The sequence below is a fragment of the Pituophis catenifer genome, unplaced genomic scaffold (genome assembly GCF_029215685.1).
Source record: "Pituophis catenifer annectens isolate HBS135680 unplaced genomic scaffold, rPitCat1.0.hap2 SCAF_1, whole genome shotgun sequence".
In the NCBI taxonomy this organism is placed as follows: domain Eukaryota; kingdom Metazoa; phylum Chordata; class Lepidosauria; order Squamata; family Colubridae; genus Pituophis; species Pituophis catenifer.
In genome coordinates this window covers 40,919,246-40,943,200 of record NW_027256881.1, presented here as the reverse complement: position 1 = coordinate 40,943,200, position 23,955 = coordinate 40,919,246, and the positions used below count along the sequence as shown (strand labels likewise).

Genomic DNA, 23,955 nt, shown 5'->3' with positions numbered 1-23,955 from the left:
ACAACACAAAACACACACTCCTACCCAAACCTTGTAGTAGAATGCTATTAACAGTCTATAAGATTGTTCAGACAAACTGAACGCATTGGTTCATTGATCATCATTTGGTGCATAAACTGGTTTCAACTGTATTTACATGATTTGTCCATTGAACTTGATACTTGTACTGTACTATTATGACCGCAAGACTGTAGAAGCAAAATAGAACCAGTATATTGATTTGGAAAAAAATATCTAAAATTTATTATACAAATATATATAATTGCCCATTTTAATGAAATAATTTTGGGGAGCTAACTTTCTTTTTCAGCAAGCCGGGCTGGCTTAACACATTTTTAAATGTTTTTAATAGGTTTGTTATTGTTTTTTTAATTATGGGGCCAAACGCATATATATCTTTTTAACTGTATTTTAATGTTTGTATTTATGTTTTTACTTTGGCTGTGCACCACCCTGAGTCCTCCGGGAGAAGGGCGGTATATAAATCTGATAATAAATAAATAAATAAATAAATAAATAAATAAATAAATAAATAAAATAAAAGTAACTGTTTACATAAAAATAATAGGGTTAAGTACACTTGGTAAAAACAAATCTCCATCAACCAAGGCAAAAACACCATGCTATATATTTAATTATATATACATGTGTGTGGGTGTGTGTGTATTGGCTAATGGTCAGTGGCTAATGGAGTTTATATTCCATCATTTGCCCTTTCTTGCAAACAAACTTGTTTTTTTTAAGTTGTTTCTGCATAATCAAAAACAATCTAGATTTTAAAAATACATTTTTTTTTTAAATTTGATTTATATGCCGCCCTTCTCCGGAGACTCAGGGTGGCTTACAAAGTGCTCAGCAATTGGATTATATTCTTTCTTAATAATCTCCAGAAGAGTTTTGAACTGCTGGGATATATTTATTAAATAGCTAAGAGTGTTTTGATTTCAAATGTTGATGTAAGCTTCTTTTTTTCTTTTTTCTTTTGGTCCTTTACCCAGTCACCCAGTAGAAATGCCTGTGTAGTTTGAAAACAGGCTGTTTTCTAATGGGTATTATTTACATTCACATATGCATCACTAGGGGGAAAAAAGAGTAATATATATTTTCTTGGCTTTTTAAAGTGGAACAACAATGTTTTGACTATGGTGGAACTTTTACTCACAACTATTAATCAGTATGTAGACTTGTTGGCCTATCTTCTTCAGATCCATCCTGTTTTTAGGCAAATGAAGCAGTAGACCTTTAAACAGCCAGTACTAAAGACAAAAAAAGAAGTAATTTGTAAAATAAATTATTATTCTTATTATTGTATCTTTATTGCCAGAGATTAAAAAGGTACTCGTGGGATTTTCTGCCCATATGCCAAAATAACACACTCGGACTTAACTTCACTTGAGAGTGTGGAATTCACCATTTGTGCCTTAGCTTAGCTTCAAACATTGAAATGTCTTGGAGTAAACATACACACTCTTACACCTCTTGTATTCCTGTCTTGCTTGTGAGCCTTCCCAGAGCCTTCTTTCTGGCAATCCACTGAGAGAAACAAAGTGCTGGATTAAGTGGACTTTTGGCCTTACATTCTTCCTGTAAGGAAGAATTAGAAGACCCAAACAGGAAACCTATCCCAACTCATGCAAACTCCTTCCCTAGCCATTTTAGAGAAGAGGGAAAGGAAGATTTAAAACTGGGATATAGAATTTTCCAGGAGACGAGGAGTAGCTGCCTTTCCTCCCTTCCTTCTATTTTTAAGTTCTATTGTTCCTGCTCGGTAAGTGTTTCTATAGTTGCAATGAGCAGCCTCCCGGGATATAGTATTATTCTAGTATGCTTATTTGAACAGTGCTTTCTCATTTATTTTATTTATTTATTTTATTTGGTAATAAGTATAAGCATGGATTGGATACATAAAATAGGTACAAATAGAAGAAACATTAGGACAGGGACGGTAGGCACACTGGTGCTCTTATGCATGCCCCTTATCTCTTATCATCTCCTCTTCTCCTTTTCTACAGTTTGTTTTGTGTGTTTGTGTGTCCCTCTGTCTGTGTAAATGCGTATATATATTTATAGTCAAATTTTCTCGAACATAATCTGAAAGCAATATATAATATCATATAGTAGTAATCTTAAAGCAGAATATGAAATTGTTTTAACCACTTACTTCAATTCAAAAAAATTAACTTTCTACCAAATTGCAAAGGTTAAGCCAGAAATCAGAATTATGGAACACATTAAAAGACACATAAGCATGGAGTCAGTCATGTATTTAACTCAGAGGTCTTCAAACTTGGCAGTTTTAAGATTTGTGGATTTCAATTCCCAGAACTCTGGGAATTGAAGTCCACAAGTCTTAAAGCTGCCAAGTTTAGGGACCCCTGATTTAACTGATGCTGAAAATTAACCAGGCTCTGTGCAATTGTGGCCAGACTGAGAGGGACTTTATGCTCGTGGTACCTATATCCAAAACCCTTCTAGAATGATATTCCATCATAATCTAATCTCATTAAGACAAATAAAATGGGCAAATATAGCAACCTTCAAGCTCAATGGAAGAGCAGTGAAATTTAAGAATTAAAAAAGAGAAAAGGGGCTTCTTTTGATTTCCAGTCATATCCCTAAATGTCAGATAACTTTAAAACGAACACTTTAAAGGTATCTCTGACCCATAAAAAGGAGGAATAAAACATGGCTCTGTTGTACTCTGAACAGAACCTGGGGTTGTTGTTGTTTTTAACAAATGAGTCAAAAGGAATTGATTTAACTAATCTGGTTGTTGTTATTTTAGCATTTTAACCCCCTTAATATCACAAATACCTAGATGAGGAGAATACTGTTTCTTTACTATTAACTTCACACTTTGTTAGTTGTTCAGTAGGAGACATTTTTATTCATTTTTTAACTGGAAATCTATCTTTGGTTGCAAGCAGCAAAATCATGGTTTCTGCAGAGCCTCTCTGCAATTCCGAACATTTAAAAATAGCATGTTTTGTATTTGGAAACAAACTGATGCCTTTCTATTTTTGCTTGTAGTGAGTGATACGGGCACAGCAAGTACTCACAAGAGCTGAACTTTTTTTCCAAATGAAAGCTGCAATTGTCAGAATTTTAGCAAGGCCTTAGGGATTAGAAGTAGTAGCTAACCTTTGGAAGAACTCCCAATTTGCCTGATCAGCATCTAATTTTTAAATTCACAAGTAGCTTTTTTGGAATCATAGTGACAGGTTGCTTATGATATATCTGAATTTTTATACTGGAGATTAAATATACATGTTGCAAAACAAAAGAGCAATAACATGCAGTACATATGTCTTTTCCTGGCCAAAAGGTTTAGCCTCTGCTTTTATCAAAATGATAGGCCAAAGATCAGATTGTTCAAATTCATGAAGGGAGCTGTCCAATAGGAGCACTGTTGTTTCAGCAACAGGTAGAATTCAACTAAGTAAACTAAGTACAACAATATTGCAGTCCTACCCTTTCTTTGGTCACTCAAGTGCTTCTTTCTCGTATTTGCAATGATGAAGTTTCTAATGTATTAACGAACAGGAATTACCTCATTGACAGTGATTGTTCTGGTGGCATCAAAAGAGCAATCAGCATTCTTCAAGGTCTTTTGTCCTGTACAAGCATTACAGACAATAATAGATTATCCCCCTTCCTTCATTTTGGGTATAAAGGATGCTAAAAGAGAAGAGATGGCACCTGACATTAGATCTGATCTGCACAAAATGTGATCTATCACCCAACCATGTATTTCATCCTATCATTTGCTTGATCACCACATCAGCTTTCACTTTTCATGAAGACAGAAAAATCCTGAATGCTTATTGAGTTCTGCCCCCATCTTTTTATCCTTCTTGAGGCCATGAAGACCTGCCTTTCATGTAAGCACTGGGCTACAATGGAAGTGAGCCCAGCAAATATAGAATTGAGGAGATGTTGTGGTACTTTGGTGGGAAGAATGATGTACTGCATATTGTGGCTTTGTATAAAATTTTGTATGAAATTAAAATTTTTTATGGATTGTTGCTGTGAAGCACTTACAATTATCATTTACACCACAAGGAGCCATGTACGTTTTCTAAATAATTGAATTTCTAAATAATTGAATTGTAATTGGCACTAGCAATATAATATTCCTGGATCAGTTTTGCTCAATCATTTTTATTCTTATAATGATTTAACCTACCTTACATGTAAAACATGAGTTTGGTCTTTTTAATTTTTAATGTATATATATTATTTTTATACATTGAAGTAAAAAGAGTTTTATATGCCTTGTACATCTGCTATGAGATCCAGTTGGATGAAGAATAGTATAGAATTATTTTAATCAAATGCAATTAAATAACAATCTATTTTTTGTAAAAAAAATAAATGCCATCCTTATTACATTATTCTTCCATCATATTCTATGCCATCATCTTCATTATTCTTTAGTACAAACCTAATGTTGTATCTGGGTGGCTCAGAATGGATTCAGAGAGATTTTAACTAGCATATAATTCAGTGGTCTTGGGAAAATCTCTGTAAACATCTGTTTCTAATTTGTATTAATAAAAGGAATTATAAGAGTCTGGTTTTCAGGCTGAACAAAAAAAGGACTTTAGTATTATATGTACAATTAATATTGTAAGTTTCTTTTTGAAACATCATATAAAGTCTGTTGTTGACCTCTGTTGACCCTTGTCCTCCATTGATCAAGATTGTAAGTGATAGTTATAGCAGTTCTGAAAAAAAATTCTAACCTTCCATGTAGATGTATATCCTTTGTTATAACCATCCAATTTTTCTACAATGGTATTTCTGTTAAGAAAGAAAAAAGAAGCACAAAAATAGTTTCAACTCATTCATATCCATAGTAGCACCTTTGTCATTCTGTCTTGGTTTGAGTGTTTTTGTGGGTAAGCTTCTTGATTCATTATGGAAGGTGTTTTTCTCGGTCTGTGTGCCTCCTGAGGACATTGATTTGAGCCTTTGTGACCTTAACAATCATCAGTTTTGATTATCTTTGAATCAGCAGTTTGGAGAAGAAAGTACTTCTCCATTTACTTCTCTTCTGAGGGAAGACAATAGTTTTAACTGTTATTTCTTCTTCCTTAGCTCATTCTTTTTAATGGGTTGGCAATTGTCCCAAGAACACATTGATTTTCTGTAGTAAGATGACTTTCCTCTTTAGTAAGCATTATTTCTCAAATGAAAGATATCCAGAGACTTTTTTAAAAAACAGTGCCTTTTAAGCCACTTTTTGCATCTGGGTATCCAGAGATTGCAGGTCTCTTTACACTGCTCAGGACAAGTCATGTTTTGAATGCTGCTCTTCCCTAGAAGACACTTGCAGAGCCCAGAAGACCCTTTACTGGGGTGTCCATCCTAAAGATAGGATGGCTTTGGTATGAAACTTAAATCTGAACTTTCTGATCTCTGCATGTGTATATACTGTAATCCCATTGTGCTCTCATATGCAACCCACATCTGTCATTCTATGACCAATTGAATTAAAATAAAGTAACATTTATTCTGTTAGCCTCTCCTCTATCACAAAACTTGCCTTAAATTCTTCAATTTAAACAGGCAACTATGGTAGCTCTCCTACATGTAGGAGAGAGAAACTGGCTAAGATGGGGGGAGGAGTCAAATGTGGACTTAGTCTGGAATCCCTACATGGGTACCAGAGGGCACAGTCTAACCCCCTCCCCTATACCATTTAATCTTATCTAGTCTCACCCAGGTGAAAACCATTAGTTTGAGAAGATTCCTGTGTATAAAGTTATGCAATAAATTAGTTAATTGAATTCTTCACATGTGGACCTGGTTGTTTGGGCCTGACAATATGGGTTCTAAATCCCATAATGGAGCTGCCCATAATGATCCAAAAAAGCAAAACAATAACAGAACAGTATAAAGAAGGCTTGTAAAATAAAGCCAAAGATAACACCCCCCACCCCAAGTCTTTATTTCACAATAGAACAAATCATGATAGGTCACAGGCCTATTTTTCAGAGCAGGCTGTTTACAGGTTTCCTGTTGCCATCATGAAGGTGAATTTCATATTGTTCTTAACAAATACTGCTCAGTCGGTGATAAGATTTCTTGAAGGATTGTTCTAACAGTGGAGAGATGGCAGATCATTAAAGTGCTCTGAGTTTTAGCCACTGAATGCACATAAAGTGATAATCAGCATTTTGAATTGGGATAAGAAATGAGCCAGCAATTTGTGAAAGAGTTGTAGAAGCTGAAGGTTTTATATTTGTAAACACTGAGATTCATTAAATAAATGATTGAAAACCGTGGCAACATGGTCCTTGAAAATTCAGTAGAATACATTGGGGACATTATACATTATACAGTAGAATACATTGGGGACAGTGTTTGTGTCTCAAAAACTTCTTCAAGAATTGAAAGAAATTCCAGGAACATCTGTCTCCTGGATTGGCAGACATTATAAATTTGCTTTCTGCCAGTATTTAATTTAACAAAACAGGACAGCCACCAAAGTTTGTATTTGTATTTGTATTTGTATTTGTATTTATTAGATTTATATACCACCCTTCTCCCGAAGGACTCAGGGCGGTGAACAGCCAAATAAAACACATAACAATATATAAAATTTAAAAAACAATTTAAAACATATTAAATGAATTTGGCCCTCACGCATTAAAACACCCCCCCCCTTTTAAAAACGTATTAAAATTAGCAGTTAAAAGAGTTAGGCCAGGCCAGCTTGTTGGAATAAAAAAGTCTTGAGGGCGCAGCGGAAAGTGCATACATCCGGAATCCTCCGTATCTCCGGGGGGAGTTTGTTCCAAAGGGCAGGTGCCCCCACAGAGAAGGCTCTCCCCCTGGGGGCCACCAGCCAACACTGTTTGACCAACAGCACCCTGAGGAGCCCCTCTCTGTGGGAGCGTACTGGCCGGTGGGAGGCTATCAGTGGCAGAAGGCGGTCTCGTAAATACCCAGGTCCTAAGCCATGGAGCACTCTAAAGGTGGTAACCAATACCTTGAAGCACACCCGGAAGACCACCGGAAGCCAGTGCAGCTCGCGCAGGAGAGGTGTTACATGGGAGCACCGCATTGCTCCCATAACCACCCGTGTGGCTGCATTCTGGACAATTGAAGCCTCCGGGTGCTCTTCAAGGGGAGCCCCATGTAGAGAGCATTACAGTAGTCCAGGCGAGAAGTGACGAGGGCATGAGTGACCGTGCATAAGGAGTCCCGATCCAGAAAGGGACGCAACTGGTGAATCAGGCGGACCTGATAAAAAGTTCAATCACTAACTGCTTCTGTAGCCTTTCTTAACCCTTTAGGTTTACATTAATGTACAGTTACCCATGACAATAATGGGTCTTGAAAACATCTATCATTAAAATAAGCATTTCTTGGCTCAAATCTAATGAAAGGTCTGCTTCAAATTCAGTATTTGTCATCAATTTGTCATCTTCTTTCTAAACTTCTTTCAGGAAACAAACAAGTTCTTATCTCCCTTAATTCTTTAGGGATATATGTGCCCCTGGCTAGAATAACTAGGAAATCTGGCTAAGAACTTTATTCATAAGTATTTATTCCAATGAATGGAGTTTTACCTACTGTATTTTTTTTTTTGGACTATAAGATACCCCGGAGCATAAGACGCACAAAAATTTCAAAGAGGAAAACAAGAAAAAAGTTTTTGGCCCCCACGGCCCCCAGGAGCACTCTGCAAGCCTCCCAAGCCCTCTGCGCGTCCCGTTTTCGTGAAAAACAGGCAAATCTTTGGCCTCCCAAACCCCCCATACATCATGTTTTTGCCCTCCCCAGCCCCCAGGAACACTCTGCAGGCCTCCCAAACCCTCTGTGTGCCCAGTTTTTGTGAAAAATGGACCTGTTTTTGGCAAAAATGGGAGTCACAGGATGGGGTTTCAGGAGGCCAAAAATGGCTGTATTCGGCGTATAAGACTCACCAATAGTTCCACCTTCTTTTAGGGGGGCTGGGGTGGAAAGTGCATCTTATACTCCAAAAAGTACGGTACCTACTTTTCTGGAAAAGTGTTCTTGACTATAGCCAAGCAATTTCTCTTGTTTGAGAGACCATGATCATTTTCTTCCTGTCTACAGTTGCTTGAAAAACTAGATAATAGTTCTCAATTTGCATCCTCTTCTTCCTCTGTATCCATGTTTTTGAAAATCAGATACATTCTCATTAAATGCTGGAAGATAAGGCAATGGATTATATTTGTCTTGTTGCATGTGCTTAATTGAAAGCACCAGTTTGGATTTCAGCACACAAGTGGGAAGGTTAGTCTTCAATAAAATATCATAGTTCAGAGATGTAGGTGGGATAGTTATATGTCACCAGCACACTGAAATCTTATTTCTTGCTTTCAAATCATGGCTTTAGCACTACTGTTTCATTTAACCTGCACTCACTGAACTATTGCATAGCATCTCTACAGGATGTCCAATATCCAGAAAGTATCACAATTGTGGTTTGTCATGTCAACTATTATGGAGGTCCCTCTTAAGAATTCGTATTATAGAAAGTAATTTTAAATGGATATTGTGTATTCCTAAGGTGAATTTCCTTTACCCAAAGAACCTTCTGCCTACTCTTTTTCCCCACCATGCATTTAGCATAATTATTACATTCTGTGAAATGAATAAAAGGTTTCCCACTTCAGATACCACACAGGTTACATCTAAGTATTGAACAATGGCCTAAAAATTCTGGCAGCGCTCCTTTTTGTACATAATGAAAACAGTAAACACCAAATGTGAAAGGCACCTTGTAATTTTAGTATGTAGAGCAAATTAAATGGACCTTGCTTTGAATCCAATGTTTAAAAGGGAGAAAGGAAACTTTTGGGTAATCAAGCCCAATATTGCGAGGGTGATATTTTACAATGTATATGTATTTGAATGCATTCCAGTTTTTTGAAACATTTCCAACATTTTAGCATGATGGCCTCCAACTCTCAAGATCATGCACATATATCTGTTCATATCAAGATGGCTATTGTTCATTTAGTTTAGCAACTTGTATTTTCTCTAATTCTAGATTCCTGGAAAATGCTCTCTAACAGAAGGAACTGATCTATTTGTTGACATTCTAAACACCCATTTGTGGGTCGTTTCAGTTATTGTAACTTTTAAAAAATATTCTGTTATTATGCCTCTAATCTAAACTGCTGTGAGAATGCAAACTTTAAACTCTTCTGTCATGGAATGGCCAAAAAATAAAGTGTTGCAAAATTTAGAAAAAGAGAAGGTGTCCTAGGTAAAGGTTAGAAAATTTATCCCAGTACTGACTGATTTTCCCAGCACCTCAGGGGAAAATATTTCCTGCTCATAGTTTCCTAGAGGTGAAAATACTAAGAATGGGACTTGGGATCTTAGATATGAAAAACAGGGATACCACTGATTACTAGGATCATTTAAAAACAACAACAACACCTATTTTATTCAGGATATATGGCCTTTCAGGTCTCTGATTAACAACAGGATATTTTAAAAAGCATACCTTTTTAATAAAACTGACAGTATCTCTTGCTTCATATTTGGCAGTCAATTATTGTGGTCAGAAGTCAGTGCTATTTACTGGCTGTAAATAAGATTATCCACACTCTGACTGCTGATAGTGAATAATGGGAATTGACTAGAGCAGTATTTCTTAATCTTGGCCACTGTAAGATGTGTGGACTTCAACTCTCAGAATTCCTCAGCTGGCATGGGAAATTTTGGGAGTTGAAGTCTATGCATCTTAAAGAAATCAAGGTTCAGAAACATTGTTCTAGAAAGTTTATTGCAAAGTATCATTATAGACCATGGGGAACTATCTAATTGAATTCTAGATACCTGTGTTAGCTGCTGCAGTTGCTAAGAGACTTTTTAAGGAAATGGGTACTAAAGGGTAGAATAATAAATAACTAATCTAAATCTACTTTTGTCTGATTTCTACTCAGAGTGCTTCAGTAAATGTTACCTACAGCCTGTGTGCCTTCTCTTTCAAACTGAGAAACCATCTGTTTCCCTTGCCTACAATTTCTAAGATTAAGGCACTGCTAATTGCTTTTTTTTCAAATCCATCCTGCAAACCCTGTTGAGATTGGCTGATATTGTACAGAATACAGGATGTTAACAGTAATTCTTTAATTTAAAGAGGAATTGAAATGGATTTTTTCTTTTTTCGTATTAATTTTCCTTTTTTTGTCACTTTTACTTTATTTTAATCACTTGAATATATTTTTCTTTTTTCACTGTACAATCGTTATCTTTTTATCTGTGTGCACACACACAGAGATTGCACCATTAAATTAAAAAATAAGTACTGTTTCTGTTAGCTCATCCAAACTTTATTTATACTAGAAGAAATGTAAGCTGTTCAGAAAAGAACACTTTGAAATGTTCCTTCCATGGGGTAATCCTGACATTAACAGAAATCATGGATGCTTTCACATGGTAGATTTCACAGTGTTCACCCCAATTTGCTTAAGAATCAGTTTAAAGATGATCAGTTGTCTTCCATTCTGCTGACTTTGAAATGCTAAGAGAAAATAGGGACCACTATTAACTAGTCAGTTCTTCCTCAACTGATAGTTGGAAAGTTCACAAAATGTGACTCAAGTTGTATCCCATCCTTTGAGCTACTACAGCCCCTGGATTAGTTGATGTTAGAAAAATAATGCTGTCTAAGGAAACAGAGAAGGTGTAGGCCGGGTTACCAGCCTTGATTGCACTTGTGCCATATGCAATATTCCCTGTTACATGTAAGGACAGTGTCAGTGAGTTTTGGCACATTTGGGCCAGTCTACTAGAAGTGCAACAAAAGCTCAGCTTTACTCTAATTATACCTATTCTATTCTATGCAAAGTAGTACCTCTAGTTTGAAAAATATTTTGAAAGCTGAAATATAGTTGTCTATATCCTGCCAACTAAAATGTACCTGCAATGTATTGCCATAAACTGGGGATACCTTATAATAACAACAAGAGCTGTTGTTTCAGATATGAACAGCTTCGTTCATATTTGAAATGAAAACTACCAATAAAGGAGAATATTTGTAGCTCAGGATTGAAATGAGGAGTCCTTGGTGCTCTCTGAGCTTGGTTGCTAGCACTGATGTTAGGACTAGTGCAGAGGTGTCAAACTCACGTCATCACATGACATATTGGGACTTTTCCCCCCTTTATTAAACTGGGCATGGGTGTGGCCAGCATGTGACACATCTGGCCCGTGGGCCAGGAGTTTGACAGCCCTGCACTAGTGTTATCACTGATAGTTTGGATAATGAAACATTTGAAAGAAAAGAACCAAGCTCAGAGAACAGCAAGAATCCCTGGAATGAAAGCTATATACATTAGACCAACATTTCTCAATCTGGGATTCTGGGAGTTAAAACTCACACATCTTAAAGTTGAGAAATGCTGCAGTAGACTAAAAGCTGAGATTTCTTTGTATTGGAGCTTAGGGTATTAGTTTTCTAACTATGCATTGCCGGCAGTTATATACAGCATTTTCTTCTTTTATGCGTGTGTGTGATAATCTCTTAAGAATCTATACAAGAACAAGACCCTAGCATAGGACTATGATGTATGAATTTGTCTGAATCTATTCTGCCTTCATGTATTTATTCATATAGTCATTTAGCTAGTACCTCTTTCTCCCCCTTCCATTGCAACCTTAATTAATCACAAATTCCTGGATCATGGGTGAGATGCTAAGTCTTTCTGGGGATGGAGAGGAAAGAGTTAAAGCTTACTTCAGCTCAGGGGCTGGAGTCAAGGAAAGGCCTGAGTTCTTGCCAATGAGAATGCAAACTGCCAACAAGCTCTGTTCAGCTGTATGTAATGCAGAAAATAGCCAGCTTTCTCTGGTTCAAATAAACCAGTGCAGAGCAAAAAATAAAAGACCCAACACTGGCTCTTCAAATGAAGTGAAATCATGAAATCAATGAAATCTGGAGTCAGCTTCGGACTAGCTAAGTCATCCAGTGACAGTACTTGTAAGTTCAAAGAGTTGTTAAACTATATTTGGATGGGAACACTATTGTTCTGAAACAAACTTATCTGCTAAATAAACATATAAGAGAGAAAGACAGCACTCTTGTACTTTTTAAGGGTTATGTAGATGGACAAAAGCTTTGTCATGGGTAGCTTTTCTTGTTCCTTTGGGACAAATTGTTGATAATAAAACTTCATTGGCTGCTACTTTTCTCAGAACTGAAGTCTTGCAATGTTGCATAATAAGTAGGGAACAAGACTGAAATGTTTAACAGAAATAGTTGGAATAATTTAGGAGCAATAATTTGCTTATTGTAATGCAGCTACACTTGAATTTGGCTTCTTTTAACTATGGGTGGATTTTTTGCATGTTTCTTTGGACAATTGTATTATCATGTTTTTTTTCTGTGTTCTTTGCTAACTCTAGTGGAGGAGTAAATCTTGAGGTCCTCTAAGTGTTTGGGTAACACTTACTGTTGTTGGCTACTGAGAGTCAAAACAACTGGAAACACATTTCCTAGTTTGTCCTATTTATTGAGAAACAGAGTAAATCTCAAAAAAGAGATTATGGTCTGGCAGGGAACTGTCATTGTTTGCAAAATTTGGAAAAAGTCAGTTCAGGCCTTCACTTTTTAAAAATTGTTTTTAAAATAATAGAAAAATAAAACAGATGAAACAGAACAAAGAAATTTATATTATTAAAGTTACATATCAAGTATTTAGAAATAAGGAAAAAGGAAAAAAGTCGAAGTATATATTATTACGACAGTAATTCTATATGTAATTATCCAATGCAAACATTATGTAAGCATGTTTGTGTTTCAAATACACTTATATAACTTTATAATTTAACATAATTTACTTTAAATACAAGTTTAATAATGAAAAACAAGGCTCTGTGCACTATGCCTTAGCAATATTGCAGCAAATCACAGTCTGTTTGTATTTTGTGTTTTCTCCTTGTGCCCCTTTATCATGGAACTAAATAAAAATGACTTCCAACTTCCTTCTATGACTGTCAGAATAGGAAACCAACTCAACCGGAAGACTAAAACTCTGTTGAGATAGGCTATATTAATAACATCTTCCAAGCCTGATTGTGGTTTTTCTCCCTTTCTTCTTTGTTAGGGAGGAGTCAGCCTGAAACTCTTAATCCTGTCTCCCTTTCCAGAATTTAAGGAATGCATCAGTCCTTTTTTGTTTACCCAATGAATTATGAATATTTACTTCTTTTTGGATTTCTACAATTACCTTTTAATGGTTAAGATCTCTTTGCAGCAGGAACTCTTTTTTTGGGAAGGGGGGCTGAGATTGGCTTTCATTTTCTGTTTTATGGATGGAGAACTATTAAGTGCAGTGCAGTGTTATGCATTTAATGAGTAGTAGGACAGCCAGTGTGAGCTTGATGCCCTAAGAAGTTGCTGCTTTATACTGAACCAGACATCGATTTGGCTCACCACGTGTAGTCTGAAGTTCAACTTCAAAGAAAACAAAAAGTGCCCTTGAATTGAGCTAAACTTCTGGTGATAGCATGGGTAGTTTTCTTGGCAGCAGCTTCTCAATTGTTTGCCAATGTCTTTTTATGGGATGTTCTTCTTAGTCTAACAACCTACTATGAATTATGTATAATCATCACCATGTTTGGGCACAGAAGCCATTATGGATATGCAACACTCCTTCCTGCAATTGGCATTTAATATTTTCAGTGATTAATGAGACTTGATCTCAAGGGTTTAAAATTAGTTATGATTGTATCCATCTGTGAATGAAGCCTGTTTCTGACACTATATTCCCTCAAGTTGTTCCACATTGATGTAGAAGAGCCCTAGTGTCCTCAATAATGTTTGGATAATTCCTGGAATTTTGAAAAAGTAGATCAAATTATTCTAAGCTTTATAGCATTACCTCAAAATCTATGTGCATCAATATATGGTATCTTTCCCCTCCCTAAAACATCTCATGACTCTTTACACAATGATTCATTCTTTTCTAACACACAAAATGTTGAAAGTGTATATTGATGAGGATGAGAATGATATCTTCCAAATATCTAATAAAATACCAATATTAAAATAATAATTGATAAATTCTTTACTCCTCTTTCAACAAAGCTAATTTTATTTGCCAGCTTAAAACCATTCAATAGTTGAATTTTATGTTCCCACTTAGAGGCCCTGAAACAGGACAGTGGCTACTTTGTCATTAGATCTACTGCAATCTTTGGCCTATGGATATAGTCATTCTTCCAAATTAATGTACCTTTTACTTCATTTATTTCTCTCCTTTGTGCAAAAGGTAACATTAAATTCTATGAATCCTCATCCTAATTGTTTCATTATCTGTTTTACTTTCCTGTTGTAAATGCAAATAAATTTGGACTGGCTTCATGCAACAAACAATCTTTTAAATTATGTACATTAACATAATGTTCACACAAATTCAAAATATTGATTACCTGCATTATAATTAGACTCTTAAAAGATGGCTTTTAAAAGATAGAGGGATGGGTAACCTGTGGTCTATTTTGAGCTGCACCTCCTTTTCCTGTATCCATCTGATCAGTGTAATTAATGCACAGCATAAAGCTGATGGCTGCCTTCCCACTGCAATTAGTGCTGTGAAATTTTATGTGCTTTAGGTGAAGAACTTTTTATCTGCTCTGTTTGCATGAAAGAAAAAGGAAAAAAAAAAACACCACCCACACCCTCCAGTAATCATCAGAATAGATGAATATACGCATGTATCTGTATGTATATACACCAATAGGTAAATACGTTTTCCCCGTCCAGTTGTGTCCGGCTCTAGGAGATAGTTTCTTAGCTGAGGGAGCCAGCATTGTCTGAAGACACTTCTGTGGTCATGTGGCCAGCATGACTATATGCCAAGGCACATGGAATGCAGCTACCTTCTCACCAAAGTGGCACCTATTTATCTACTCACATTTGCATGCTTTCGAACTGCTAGGTGGGCAGGAACTGGGGCAAGTAACAGAAGCTCACCCTGTCATACAGCAGTCGGGTCTCAAACCTGGGCTGTTGACTTTCCAGCCAACAACCTCAGCATCTTTAACTGCTGAGCCATCGTGCCCCTCTCACACCCTACAGATACAAATGCACAAAAAGGTAGCTTTCTTTTGCTACCAGACAAGAAGAATAACTTCGTTTTTCAGTTCCTTTTTATTGGTGCTGGATAATATCAGCTCCAAGACAAAATCAAATTGGCATTCTATTATTCCTTCTAAGTAATCTTTACCCTAAAATGGTTTTTGACAATGACCAGCTCAGCTTTGCATTAGAACACCAGATTTGTTGTTGCTGCTGTTAAAAAATCTATAATTCCACTTCAGAAACTGATACGGCAAAAAAAAAAAAAAAAACCTTCAAAAAATTAGGATGCTGTAATATAATGTAGCAGCTTTGTAAAGTCTGCTTGCATATTCTAAAAGAGTAGAGATGGATGGCAGGAGAATTTCAGTGGTAACAGGAATAAGTTATGATAGGGTATGTTGGAAAGGTTATTCATTCCACAGGAAGGACAGCTGGCCAAGAATGGGATTCAAGAGAGGGAGCTTCCGCAGACAAGAAAATATTGTCTGAAGCAGAGGTCTCCAACCTTGACAACTTTAAGCCTGGAGGACTTCAACTCCCAGAATTCCCCAGCCAGCAAAGCCAGCTTGGGAATTCTGAGAGTTTATTTATTTATTTACTTATTTTATTGGATTTCTATACCGCCCTACTCCCGAAGGACTCAGGGCGGTGAACAGCCACAAAATAAAACACATAAATACAAAAATTTAAAATAGAATAAAAATGAATTAAATAATTTGGCTGAGACAAATTTAAAATACCCAATAATTTAAAAACAAATTAAAATTTACGTTTAAAGGGGGAGAAGATTTAGGTCAGGCCAGCTTGATGAAATAAGAAAGTCTTGAGCGTGCAATGGAAGGCGCGTAGATCCGGGATCCTCTGTATCTCCAGGGGGAGATTGTTCCAGATCGTAGGTGCCCCACAGAGAAGGCTCTCTCCCTAGGGGCCGCCAGTTGACATTGTTTGGCCGACGGCACCTGGAGGAGCCCCTCTCTATGGGAGCATACTGGCTGGTGGGAGGCTATTGGTGGTAGCAGGCGGTCCCGTAGATAACCAGGTCCTAAGCCATGGAGCGCTTTAAATGTGATAACCAAAACCTTGAAGCGCACCCGGAAGACCACCAGGAGCCAGTGCAGCTCGCGCAGGAGAGGTGTTACATGGGAAATCCACGTCACTCCCATAACCACCCGCGCGGCCGCACTCTGTGCCAGTTGGAGCCTCCGAGTGCACCTCAAGGGGAGCCCCATGTAGAGAGCGTTACAATAGTCCAGACGAGAGGTGACAAGGGCATGAGTGACTGTGCATAGGGAGTCCCGATTTAGAAAGGGACGCAACTGGTGGATCAGGTGAACCTGATGAAAACTCCTCCCGGTCACGGCCGTCAAGTGCTCTTCTAAAGACAGCCATGAATCCAGGAGGACGCCCAAGTTGCGAGCCCTTTCTGTGGGGGCCAATGATTCGCCCCCAATAGTCAGCGATGGCACCAGCTGACTATATCGGGACGTCGGAAACCACAGCCACTCGATCTTGGATGGGTTGAGCCTGAGCCTGTTCCTCCCCATCCAGATCCGTACGGCCTCCAGGCACCGGGACATCACTTCAAGGGCATCATTGGGGTGGTCCGGGGTGGAGATGTACAGCTGGGTATCATCAGCATACTGATGGTACTTCATCCCGAAACCACAGATGATTTTGCCCAGCGGCTTTACATAAATGTTGAACAAAAGGGGCGAGAGGACTGATCCTTGTGGTACCCCACATATGAGGGGCCTCGGGGTCGACCTCTGCCCCCCTGTCAACACAGACTGTGACCGGTTGGAGAGAAAGGAGGAGAACCACCGTAGTATGGTGCCTCCCACTCCCAACTCTTCCAACCGGTGCAGCATGATACCATGGTCGATGGTATCAAAAGCCGCTGAGAGATCTAACAGGACCAGGACAGAGGAGCAACCCCTGTCCCGAGCCCTCCAGAGATCATCAACCAACGCGACCAATGCCGTTTCTGTGCTGTACCCAGGCCTGAAGCCCGACTGGAATGGATCCAGATACGTCATTTCATCCAGGTACTGGGGAAGCTGTCGCGCAACCACACTCTCAACAACCTTCACCACGAAGCGAAGGTTGGAGACTGGACGATAATTAGCCAATACTGCCAGGTCCAGGGAAGGCTTCTTGAGGAGAGGCCTCACCACCGCCTCCTTCAGGGCGGCGGGGAAGACACCCTTGCCCAATGAAGCATTTATAATCCCCTGGAGCCAGCCTCGCATCACCTCCCGGGAAGAGTTGAAGTCCTCCAGGCTTACAGTTGCCAAGGTTGGAGACCCCTAGTCTGGAGTGTTCTTTTCAGGGTTTCCATCACCCATGTCCACCCTAAGATGCTCACTTCCAACTCCTTCCTGTCCCCCTCTCTTAGTAGACATCCATTCTTCTGTGGCCTTATTCATAACTTCAGTTCCTGTTCAATATGTCTAGGTAGGTTATGTGGCTCCTTTAAATTTTGCAAATCTTAAAAGAATTCCTCTGAGGATACTGTCTCCTTCCTCTTGGTCTTACATTGACCTCTTTTGTTTACTATTGTGTTAGTAGATGCCAGCTGAAAGAATAGGATAGAAACAGCATTTTGCACTTTATTGCCAATCCTCTCAAGGCCTGACTTCATAATATAAAATAATGGCATGCAATAAAAAAAGGGAGATAAGACAAAAAAATGAATATATGTATTTTTTTAAGGCTGCAATAATATACACGACTACAGAGACTTATTATCATGGATTTTACATTTTATAAGAACACTATGCACTATCATAGTTTTGTATTCCTTGCCCTTATATTCTTGCTTCTTTTTCCCAAGCTCCAGACACTTATACTTAGATAACTTTAACAAAGAAACCTTCAAATGCTCCTGTGTGATAGAGGCCTGAATGGCAAAACAGAGATTTCAGTTGTCAGCATGGACATAATCAAGCCATGCATTCAAAGCAGAGCATCTATAAATTTGCCAGTTGTCCATAGTAGTGTTTAAGCACCCTCTTGCCATCTGCAGTGTGAGATAATAATTTTGAGATAACTTTGAATGGCTGGAAAATTTGCTGAGTTAGAAAGGTAAGTTCATTTACCTTGTATGTAAGTTCATACAAAACATTATGGCTTTGTGCTGAATATTTATAATTGTTATACTTTTACCGAGGTTACCTGATCAACTTTTAAATTTGAGGGAAACTCTGGCTGTGTCCAATCAAGAAAAGCGAATCTAAAAGAAGTAAAACAGTTTAGGAACCGTCCCTTATCCACTTTGCAAATTATTCATTAAGGGTAGAGTGGTTGTATTTTATTATGGGATTGATTAACTGTCTTAATGGGTTTGCGTCATTTAAAAAACAATCCTAGAACCAGGCACAATATTGCTCCAAGTAATTTTCCAGGCCTTTGTCACTACAGGGTTTGGTAGCCATGCTTACAATGTAGGGTCGAGTGTGATTTTCACCCTTTGTTGCTGTTCTGGCAGGATCTTAAAGAGCTGGCAATAGGCTGTGGAGTGTTTGCCCCAGGCATGGAAAGCTGGCTCTGTATATTAGCTGTCAGTGATGTCAGTGTGGTTTGTATTGCATGGGTTCCAACATAGATTAACAGAGCCTATTCTATGGATTGCAAAGTATTCCATTTGGAATATTTCCGTAATTTTTCTTGACAGCAGAGAAACAAGCCAATTCTGCCTTTTAGTAAAATACAGGAAAGAAGAGCCCACAACCAAAGTTTGCATTTGAAAATGCTGGGAGTGACTGTAATATCTGGGATAGCATCTGAAAAAGACGCCAGTGGAATGATTTTGATTCCATGGAGATTGTTCACAAAGACAAAGTGCTGCTTTCTTAATAATGCCAGCATAAATATCAAGGGCTTGATGGCATGGAGACTGGCAAGGGAAACTAAGCAGTTAATCCCATGGATCTGATGGCTGGGATTTTCAGAGTTAAGCCCTCAATGGCTTTTGATTCTCCCATTTCTCTCAGAACCCAGCTCCCTTTAAGTTCTTTTGAAAACTACAAACTGATGTTTTGTCTCAAATCTGAGCCATTAAAATGGGCTGAAAAGAAATATATTAAGAACTGTGGTAGATTTGTATTTTAGGTTTTATCAGGACAATAAAGTCACAATGTGCAAGTCATCTACTGTAAATGATATAGATAAGAAAAATCAAATGAGTGAAAACATGGTTTCTTAGGTTATACATTGTGCTCCCTTGGAAAATAACACTGCAGGATGTAATTGTTAGAGTTATATCCTGTCCTGAACTCTTTCTCCAAGAGTTCAGGGTGACTAGGGTGAATTTATCCCCTACTAGTGATGGGTCGCTCCCGGTTCTGTCTGGTTCTTTAGAACCGGTAGTAAAAGCGGTGGCAGGCTCTGCCCACCCGCCCGGATGTCATAATTGACGATCTGCGCATGCGCAAAAGCGCACACGCTGCCGTTGTGAACCGGTAGTAAAGGTAAGTAGAACCCACCTCTGTCCCCTACCTATGGGGTAGAATAGAATACAATAACAGAGTTGGAAGAGACCTCGGAGGTCTTTTAGTCCAACCCCCTGCTTAGGCAGGAAACCCTACACCACTTCAGACAAATGGTTATTTAATCTCTTTTAAAAAACTTCCAGTGTTGGAGCATTTACAACTTCTGTTCCACTGAAGTTGTTCCACTGATTAATTGTTCTGTCAGGAAATTTCTCCTTAGTTTTAAATTGCTTCTCTCCTTGATTAGTTTCCACCCATTGCTTCTTGTTCTACCCTCAGGTGCTTTGGAGAATAGCTTGACTCCCTCTTCTTTGTGGTAACCCTTGAGATATTAGAACTTTGCTATCATGTCACCTCTAGTCCAGTGGTGGGTTTCAATTTTTTTTACTACCGGTTCTGTGGGTGTGGCTTGGTGGGCGTGGCATGACTTGGTAGGCGTGGCAAGGGAAGGTTACTGCAAAATCCACATTTCCTCCTGATCAGCTGGGACTTGGGAGGCAGAGAATAAATGGGGGCGAAGCCAGTCAGAATTTTTACTACTGGTTCTCTGAACTACTCAAAATTTCTGCTACCGGTTCTCCAGAACTGGTCAGAACCTGCTGAAACCCACCTCTGCTCTAGTCCTTTTCATAAGACTAGACATATCCAGTTCCAGCAACCGTTCTTTATATGTTTTATCCTTGAGTCCCCTAATCATCTTTGTTGCTCTTCTCTGCATTCTTTGTAGTAGATTGATTAGGGAGTGATGACCAAAAAACCCAATATGTTTCCATGCTTGATTGTGGACATAGGTCCCCACACTTGTAATCCAATATGTTGCATTATGTTTTGTGCTTTTAACAGACAGCCTTAACAGATCATTTAGGGGAGGGGTTTTTGTTAACTACACATGCCAGTTAAATCTGAAATTATCTCATTTGTGTCAATTTACATCAATAGCTTCTATTTATACCATTTGCATAATATCATAATTAACTTTTACATAATTTTTACATAATTACACAAGTGATGTAAATGAGCATTACTGATGAAAATTGATACAAATGATTTAGTAGATAACTTTTTAATATAATTTTTTACAATTTATGTAATCATGCACTTGACATACGCTGATGGAAATATCAAAGCACAATCACACAAATAATATAAAATTGCAAAAATAAGTTATTTCAGTTATCTGAACTGCTTTGGAAACAATGTGTTTTCTCTATTGGTTGGGGGTAAAATCTGAAAAAAGTTCATTCTTTGCATCCAATCTCTCCTGAACGGAGTTATGAAGAATTGGTCTTACAATAAGAATATTCAGAAAAACTGAATTAAGTCCATTCAGTTGAAGATCATCACTTTATGTAAATGCTGTATAGCATGTTGCATTGAAATATACTTTAGAGCACAGAAGAGTGCATTCATAGTGCAATTCTTAGAAGCAGCTGCATCAAAAGGACACAGCTACTTAAAAAAATAGCAGACAGATACTATATCTATCCCCCACTAAGCCAAAGGAACTTTTTGAAATTTAAATGGGACCACTGTGGGGCTATTATATATATATCCTCATTGAAAGTAAACATATTGATTTCAGTGGGATTTGTTATTAAATAAGGGCGCATACAGTATTTGTTAATGACCAAGGACAGTGTTCAAGTTCAATACTTCTCTAGGTTTCTGAATCCAGAAACAAGCAAGAGAGATGCTCTAATCATCCAGTGACCACTGGACATCTTCCTGTTCCTAAGATCAGGAGTAAAAAGGCAGAGGTTATTGTGATAGCATCCTGTTAGCTGCATCAAAACTGGTTTCCCAATCTGGTCAAACTGACAAAACCATGTGAAGGAAGGATCCCAGGAGAAAAACAAACAAAAAAACCCCTCATTCTTCCTAAGGAACCCTGTTATTGCATTTAGTTTTTATAAAGAAAAATTGTTTCAAAACAGAAAAAATGAACCCCCTCCCCCTAAGAAAGATAGAGGAAAAATAGCAATTGCACTTTAGACTTAGATGGCTAGTTTGAATTAGAGAACAAACTCATATAATCTATCCATCCTAGGTGTCACAGTCTGTCCATCATCACAGAATCATTTTGGCCACATCTTATGATCCATAATTCTTCATACGTTGATAGATTTCAAATTTGGGGTACAAAATGCATAATTGTTTTCACACCTTTAAAACTATATTTTTTTTCTCCAAAATCATATAAAGTTAAGTTCTGTATAAATTTTATATAAATTTGTATAAATCCTTTTGTAAAATTCCCTTGAGTGTCCAATAAACATGGAGAAAAAGATCTTTTACTGAATCAATCTCATCTTGAAAACTACGTATATACAACACATTTAAAGTTCTTTAAGACCTTAACTCATTGGTTGTCAGTGTTAATTCATGATATGCTTTAATGTCACTTCAGTCAATTGAATCTTAGAGGTTTTCAAATCAAACTTAGCAAATTTCAGAAATTATATTATGATAAAAGTAAAGGTAAAGGTTCCCCTCGCATATATGTGCTAGTCGTTCCTGACCCTAGGGGGTGGTGCTCATCTCCGTTTCAAAGCCGAAGAGTCAGCATTGTCCGAAGACGTCTCTGTGGTCATATGGCTGGCATGACTAAACGTCAAAGGCACATGGAACACTGTTACCTTCCCCCCAAAGGTGATCCCTATTTTTTCTACTTGCATTTTTTACGTGCTTTCAAACTGCTAGATTGGCAGAAGCTGGGACAAGTAATGGGAGCTCACCCCCTTATGCGGCACTAAGGATTCGAATCGCTGAACTGCCGACCTTTCAATCGACAAGCTCAGCGTCTTAATCACTGAGCCACAATGTACAATAAACAGTTTGAGCTACAAACTGTTTATTGTTCACACTAGTGTCAAAATAATCTCATAGCTGTCATAATATTCAGTTCCATCATTCATTTTAGGAATACCCAACACTCATTCTTCAGGTTCCAAATGCTCTTCGGAAACATCCGATCTTAAGCCTTAATAAGGGAGAACACAGGTCTTTATTTTGGGTGTAACTTTTTTCACAGGAGGGCGAACTTTTGCAGACAATGCTTTCCTCTGGCTGAATCTCATGGGTTCTCTCAACATAGATACTTTTCTGGCATTCTTTGGGGTCATTGGTTTGAATATTTTCACTTATCTGGCCACCTGTCTTAATAATGTTTTATCCCTCAAGGCGGAAAAAGGCTTTTTCTACTCACTCACATTTCAGTAGTTTTTTGAAAAATGTACCCTGCTTTATCTTTTTGTGATTCATAGGTTCCCTTCCCAGAATCCAATTTCAGTATTGACAGCACTAATGGGATTTCCCCTCTGAATGAGTTGGTGAGTTTATTCATACTGAAAACTGTTCCTTGGTGGCCACAAGATTAGTTAAGAAGTTGTCAAAATTGGGGACACCTTCCTTTCAACCTAAATTATGAATGTTCTACACGGTTCAATGATATTTAGATTTAACCTTTCCTTTACACTGAAGGTTAGTTTAGTTTTTGGTCAGCAGATTTTCCAGAAAGTAATACTAATAATGTAAATATATCAATGTTGGAACCCTAAATTGATATTATTTTGATACATCTCAAAGTCTAGAATCTCCCTGTGGAGAATATTCTGGTATTTCAGGCTCCTAGTTATGCCATGATTATGGAGGTGAACTGTTGAGATTTTATTCTATTTTTTCATCTTCACCTAGAGTGGTTTCCTGAGTTCTAATATCTAGCTTTATTTTATTATTTATTTTATAAGGTTTTCTTTCAATATTTATTTTCAGTTAAATGGGGCTGAACTCTCCCAGTTTAGTCAGGGAATTAGGACACCACCTCCCTGGAGAGTTCATTAAAGTTATATTCTGTTTATTAGCTTTGGGAGGAAGTGCTGCCCTGTAGTGGAGAATGCCCTCTGGGCAATTCAGAAAATAGAAATTCATGTTTTCTCCTTGCATCCACAATCTCAAGATTTATTATTTGCTTGAGCCATGGTTAGGAACTAGACAAAGAGATTGGGAGATCAACCTAACTATCCCTGATAAAGTTCCGGTATATGCAATTTCAGGTGCAAATTATAAATGCATTTTTCTTTATGACTTTTATATATTATAAATAACTATAGAAGGAAGGAAGTAAAATGTATCTTGCTTTTAGAAGCTGCCACAAAATTGCAAATGCAGTCAGTATTATTTTATTAAATAACTTACCATATTTCTTTCTGTTGAAGAAGGCTTCAGCCATTCTGCCATTATAACCTTCAGCCTAGTTGGTCCATAACTGAACAGGTATACTATGTACACAATTGTACTAGTATAATTGCAGGGATAAAACAAAGTATTTAATCAGCCTACAGAAGAATCTCAATGGATTCAGTAATCATTTCCCAGGATGATTTCTCA

At 37.8% G+C, this 23,955-nt stretch overlaps 1 protein-coding gene across 1 annotated transcript in view; it reads left to right on the top strand.

Annotated features, from left to right (window-relative positions):
* The window catches only part of PRKCE (protein kinase C epsilon), a 345,221-nt gene that overhangs the window by 183,139 nt on the left and 138,127 nt on the right, over positions 1-23,955 (top strand). The window lies entirely within an intron of this gene.